Here is a 6,267-nt window from a genome sequence, read left to right on the forward strand (position 1 = left end):
GGCCACCTCACGCACGCACTGGACCACCTAGCTGCGGGTTGAGCATCGCCGCGTCGCCACGCAGGTCGCAGACACTCGCGCGACCAGGACCCATGGCCACCGCCGCCGGAGACGGAGAAGAAAAGCCACCGTAGACGCGCCAGAACCCGCGACGCCCCGACCGCGTTAGGCACCGCCTACCCTACCTGTCGCCACCCAGAGGACCACCGTGACGCCAGGAACACCACCGCGCCCTCGCCTAGCTCACTAGACCGCCAGAGACGCCGCGCCCTTGTCGAGTTCGCCGCAGAGCCTCGGGCACTCGCTCGCCTATAAAAGGAGGCATCGCCTCGTCGATTCCTTCACACCACCACTCCTCCCTCTCCTTCCTTGATCTTCCAGCCACCTCGCCGCTCCACATTGACCACCAGAGCCGCCCAATTTCTACCTCACTGCCGCACGCCACCGCGGAAGCTCGCCGACGATTGGAGCCACCCCAGGACGAGCCGCCGGTACCTGGAGCTTCGCCGTCGTCCACCACTTCGTCGAGCATACTGCCAACCCTAGCTGGAGCCACCGTAAGCTCTCCGACCCCCTACCCTCACCGCCAGACCCTCGGCTTCTCGTCGAAGAAGACGACGACTGTGCGCCGTTGGATCACCTTCTAATCCAACGCGCCACGTCGCTCGTACCGATTTGGGTTTTAAAACTCGCTGACATGCGGGACCCCCCCTGCCAGGCAGCCCACGCGGGCACAGACGCGTGGTGGGCTGGCCTTGGGCCGTTTTAAAACCTTTCGGCCCACCTAGCTTTCCCGCCGGGCCTTTTAATTCAAATTCGATTTAAACAATTCCAAATAATTTCAATACTGCCCAAAATTTGAAAATCAATCGATTCAAATTGGCTTAATCAAATTCAATGAATTTTATATGGTTGGAAAGCTATGGAAAAGATCTACAGAATGCCACTGGTCTCATGACCAGATTAGTTGTAGAATTAATTTGATAAAAAGAAGAAGGCAGGGACTTTTCCCTATTTAAATAATTATTAAAAATCAACTAAAATAGATATTAAGTTAATTCCAACTCTAATAGTTCAAATTTGACTTAGCCTAATTGATTATGCAATAAAATGGTGTGGTCACTTTGCATGATCATGCCCTAGTTTAATTAATGGATAATATGGCTAGTTTAACTAGTTGATATTGTCCAAAACTATTAAGTAATTCATATGAAGTCTTATACTTCATTTAAACTTTGTCTCAAATGAATTCATGTGATGTTTGGACCCCTGGTCCAAACTCTCTTATATGAATTACTTAGAGATTTAAATCATATGAAGTATTATTAAATGATATGAGGTGATCTACCTCATTTAAATCATTTTCTCAAATGATGATGATGAACATTTGACTTAGGTCAATACAAGCTCATATATGATTGTTTGAGAAATTAAATCTTAAGAAGATTTCAATGAGAGGAAATTATTTCTCAAGAACCCTATGGAAACTATCATTTACATATTAATTAAAAAGAAGTGAATTCTCCTCAAGCAACACAACCCATGCACCCTAAATAGATTATTTGTGTGCATAGAATAGCTTGTGTGTTTATATGTGATACATGGAATAGTCATTGAATTAGTGAGTAATTATACTCGTATTCAAATTTAGACGCTAGCACCGGAGAGTACACCGAAGAAGAAGGTTGCTACCAAGAGGAGGAGGAGGAGCATTTTGAGAACTACCAAGGCAAGCTAATATTCTTGCAAAGTGCAAAGCCCTTTGGGGCAAGGCACCATGAATCTTACCTTTTCTTACATAAGCCTATCCCAAGTTTATGCAATACAAGTTTTTACTTGTTTTCTCAATAAGTTACTTTTATAGTTAACTTTGGTCAAAGTAAAGGTTGGTTACTTGAGTAGTGAAGTAGTCTCAATCAAGCAAAGCAAGATAGCACCCCTCATGATTTAGAGCTAGTGCTAATGAATAAAACTTGACTACTCTAGATGGGAACAATGTGAATTGAAATGAATTTGAAACCTTGGAATGATGAAGCATTCCATTGAATGATTTTTGAAGGTGAATATGACCAAGAGAAGATAGTGATTTTTGATAAACATGATGTTGGTTTGAATGCGATACCTTTCCAATTATTAAGTACCCCCACAATAACTGATTATGGGTAGGGCTTAACTGGAAGTTTATGCGTCTTAGTATGGGTTCCCTCTGAACACACGTCATAGGGGTTATGCTTGAGGCTGCCTCCGTTGTTGAGAAATGATGTGAAATTGAGGTGAATTGTACGGCCAAGCCCTGTGCAGTTCCCAGGTTGACAGTTGGTCTTCACTGGGAGGCCAAGCTCATGGAGAGAGGTGCTCATACTAGGATTTGTAAGTGAAAGGTTATGGTTGATGATCCGCGTACTGTGTTACGATGATTCGGGGTAATCCCGACGGATGAAATCAAATGTTGTGGCACAAGTGTGCAACCTCTGCAGAGTGTAAACCTATTCGAATAGCCGTGTCCACGGTTACGGACGGTTAGGCCATACAGTTGCCGATGTCATATCTTTGAAAATGATGTTGAAAGAAGATGGTGAAATGACTTGTGGTGAATTGAATTGAAATCACCACTTGAATGGTGGGAATGACACTAATGTTCCCATTTGAGTTAGTTAGCATTTGAATAAGCTTTTCTCCACTACTTGTGAACTAAAACTGGCTTTATGCAAATAAACTAGAGCTTAGCAAACCTTACTAGAATGTCTAGCACTTACATTAGTCTTAGTTTGCGAGTACTTAAAGTACTCACGGCTTTGTCCCTGGCTATTCAAATGGCCAGAGTATGAAGATGAGCAAGGAGATGACCAGCAGGACGCCTACGACAACTAGGAGTCTTCCGACGTCAAGCGTTGGCCTGTGGACTAGAGAGTCCTTGTATCTTACGCTTCCGCTATGAACTTGTGTTTGTTCGTTGATCAATAGATCAACTATTCGTGTAATATGGATCATGTGAATCCAATTTGCAAGACATTATGGTTTGTAATGAATGATGACTGTGATACTTAACTATTATGCCTCGCAACAACAATATTCCTGGGATTGCGATGTATGACATAATAGGCATTCGGACTTAAAAATCCGGGTGTTGACACGCATGTCGCCTTCTGGTAGATGGAATGCCGGCCTGCTAGAAACCTCAGCAAGCTCCACCAACCCCTGGACGTGCTGTGCAGAGAGCGTCTGCTGGAAGAGGTGCAGGTACTGCTGTAAGGTATCGTCGTTGAAGTCTTCCTCGCGGCTGATGAGGCCGAGCTTCTTGTAGGCGCTTTCCTGAGCCTTGCAAGTGATCTTCATGGAGGAGGCTTTGGTTGCTGGCCTCTCGCTTCTTCTAGATGATGAGGTAGAAGGGAATAGCTTCTTGGAGGCGAGATTCTTCTTTAGGGCTGCATCGGTGGGGGGAAGCCGAGCAACGATGGAGAGATCTTGGCCATGAGCCTGCTGAGGAGCGAGGACTTAGCATCGACCTGAAGATCTGCCACTCTTGTTGTCACCTCGTCGATTTGGTTCTGGCTAGAAGGTTTGCCTCGCGCAGAGCTTGTAGTGCATTAGACTTGGCCGTGACATGGAAGAGTTGATCATCGTCAATGTCGTCGGATGATGTCGGCGGCGAGGGGTGCTGCAGCGTTGGAGTTGCGAATATGTCTTGCAGCTGCCAGCCCTCTATGTTGTGCTGGATGAGGGAGCCAAAGTCCTCGACCTCGTACACCGTCTTCTCCTCCGCTGGAGCTCTCGCCGATCCATCTGCATTGGCCAGTGGCTGCTCCGCGCTGCCTGGCCCCAAGATAAGCTCGCCCAGCGCCTTCTGGCCTTGTTGAATCCCAGCCTCCGCTGCGGCAGCCTCCCAGTCGAAGGGTGTGTCGGGACCGTTCAGCCAAGCCCCGTTCCAAGCTTGGATGGCCTGGGACGTTGGCACATGTTCGGTGGAGTGCTATCCGAAGAAATTTCTCCAGGCGTCGACCTGATGCATGGGTTGTTGGTTGAGTAGCTGCAGGGAGCTTCCTTCACCCTCGTCGTTGACGATGTTGGCTGACCAACTGTCCGCGAAGGCGTTTGCCATTGGCGCGGAGGGCATCACGGTTGGCATCGGGGAATTGGCGGCGAGCTTGGTGGTTGAGTTGATTCGCCGGCGGCCGGCAAGAGACCATTTCTCGGAGAGTAGAGCAAGGCAGGCAACCAGACCAAGAGGGTGTTGTGAAAGCTTGGCGGTGGCGAGAGCTGCATCGGGCTTCCCGGGCTGTGAGGCCGGCCGCTTGGTGGCGACGGTGTTCATCCCATCGCCAAGGAGCCAATGGGAGTGCGCGAACGACTCCTTCGGCGTTGCAGCATGCTGGTTGCTGTGCACGCTAAGGGGGAACTGTCGTCACCAGAATCGTCCCGACATTGTCGTCATGCTCCAAGCCGCGCGTGTCACGCCCTGGGCTCTTGGAGCGCCGTCGTGAGGCCTCGTTGGCCATGTCTTTGCCATGGTGCCTGCGATCGGGAGAGCGGCTTGGGCGCCGGTCGTGGTGCTACTGCTGCCGCCAGTTGTCACGCCTGTGGCCACCCCCATTGGTCCTGGCATCGCGCACATCATCGCCGCGGCCACTCCCGCGGCAGCCACGCTCGCATCCTTCTTCGTCGCCCGCACGATCATGACGGCGATCTTCTTCATCATCCTCCGGGTTATGATGGTTGGATGGCCCCATACGGTTCCTTGTTGGCCTGACCCTTGGCATGGTGCAGCCGTCCATCTCTCCCCACTGCCATTCCTTGCGGAAGAGGTCGAAAACTCAATGTCACGCCGATGCCGCCCGTCCCCGTCGAGGATGGGACGGTAGTCCTTGACGATGTCGAGGTGGATGAGGATGCGGAAGCGCGTGCTGTCGATGCCCTCGTCCGATGGTTCTACTTTTGGGAGTCCCGTGCGCTACGCGGGTAGCCGCCCCAGGATGGAGTGGGATTTGACCCGGGGGATGTTGTCCGTGTCCATCATCCAAACTCAGGCAAACAGGGCCGCCGTGTTGTCGCGGGTGATGGAGCGGCGCTCGATGTGGTCAAGCTCGCAAGCACCAGCGAGGATGGACCTGACGGTGTCCAAATCGTCCCACGCGTTGAGGGGTGCGCTCTCCATGGCGACGCGGCAGTAGAACCTCCAAGTCTCTGGCCGGCCGCGCGCCGTCGGCGACCAGGACTTAAACACCATGTTGTCCCGGCGGAGTAGGATGGAGCGGTGCTCGTACGCCTTGTTGCACTGCCACGGTTCCTTGAAGCCGACGAGGAAGTCGGCAGGGAAGGTGAAAGGACACGGATGCCGCCTAGATGGGGGTGAATAGGCGGTTTAAAACTTTTACGAATATGGCTTAACAAATGCGGAATAAAAGTAGCGTTTACTTTGTCAAGCACAAAACCTATATAACTAGGGTTCACCTATGTGCACCAATGACTAATGCTAAGCAATTCAAGCAACTATGTGATAGCAAGATATATAACTTCAAGCACGAATGCTATCACAAAGTAAAGAGCATAAGTAAAGAGCTCGGGTATAGGAATAACCGAAGTGACGCGGGGACAACGATGTATCCCGAAGTTCACACTCTTGCGAGTGCTACTCTCCGTTGGAGCGGTGTGGAGGACAAGTCACTCCAAATGCACGAGGGCCACCGTATTCTCCTCGAGAATTCCCACTAAAAGGGATGTCCTCGATCCACTATGGAACCTTAATTAGGGTGGTCACCGAACCCGCACAAGGCTTGGGGCTATCTCCACAACTTAATCGGAGGCTCCCAATAAATTGGCACAAAGGCCTTGTCCTTGAGGAATCTCCACAACTTAGTTAGAGGCCCCAAGAACACCACTAAGCCACAAAGCACAAAGCTTGAGGTAATATCCACAACTTAATTGGAGGCCCCAAGAACACCAAAAAGACAACTAAGCCGTCTAAGGTCCAAATACCCAAGAGGAACAAGCTCCGGGAACAAGCTCCCGAAGTGTATGTCTCACGAACTTTCACCTTCACGTATCACCGTGGAGAAGTCAAACCTATGCACCAAATGCAATGGCTAGAACTCCACAAAGATGCCGAATCCTTCACTCTCAAATTCCAACAAAGCTACTAAAGTATTGGAGGAATAAGAGAGGAAGAACAAATAGGAGGAGGAACTCCAAATTTCTCCAAGATCTAGATCTAGTGGATTTCCCTCACAAAGAGAGGAATTTGTTTGGTCAAGATGTAGATGTAGATCTCCT

The sequence above is a fragment of the Lolium perenne genome, chromosome 4 (genome assembly GCF_019359855.2).
Source record: "Lolium perenne isolate Kyuss_39 chromosome 4, Kyuss_2.0, whole genome shotgun sequence".
NCBI lineage: Eukaryota > Viridiplantae > Streptophyta > Magnoliopsida > Poales > Poaceae > Lolium > Lolium perenne.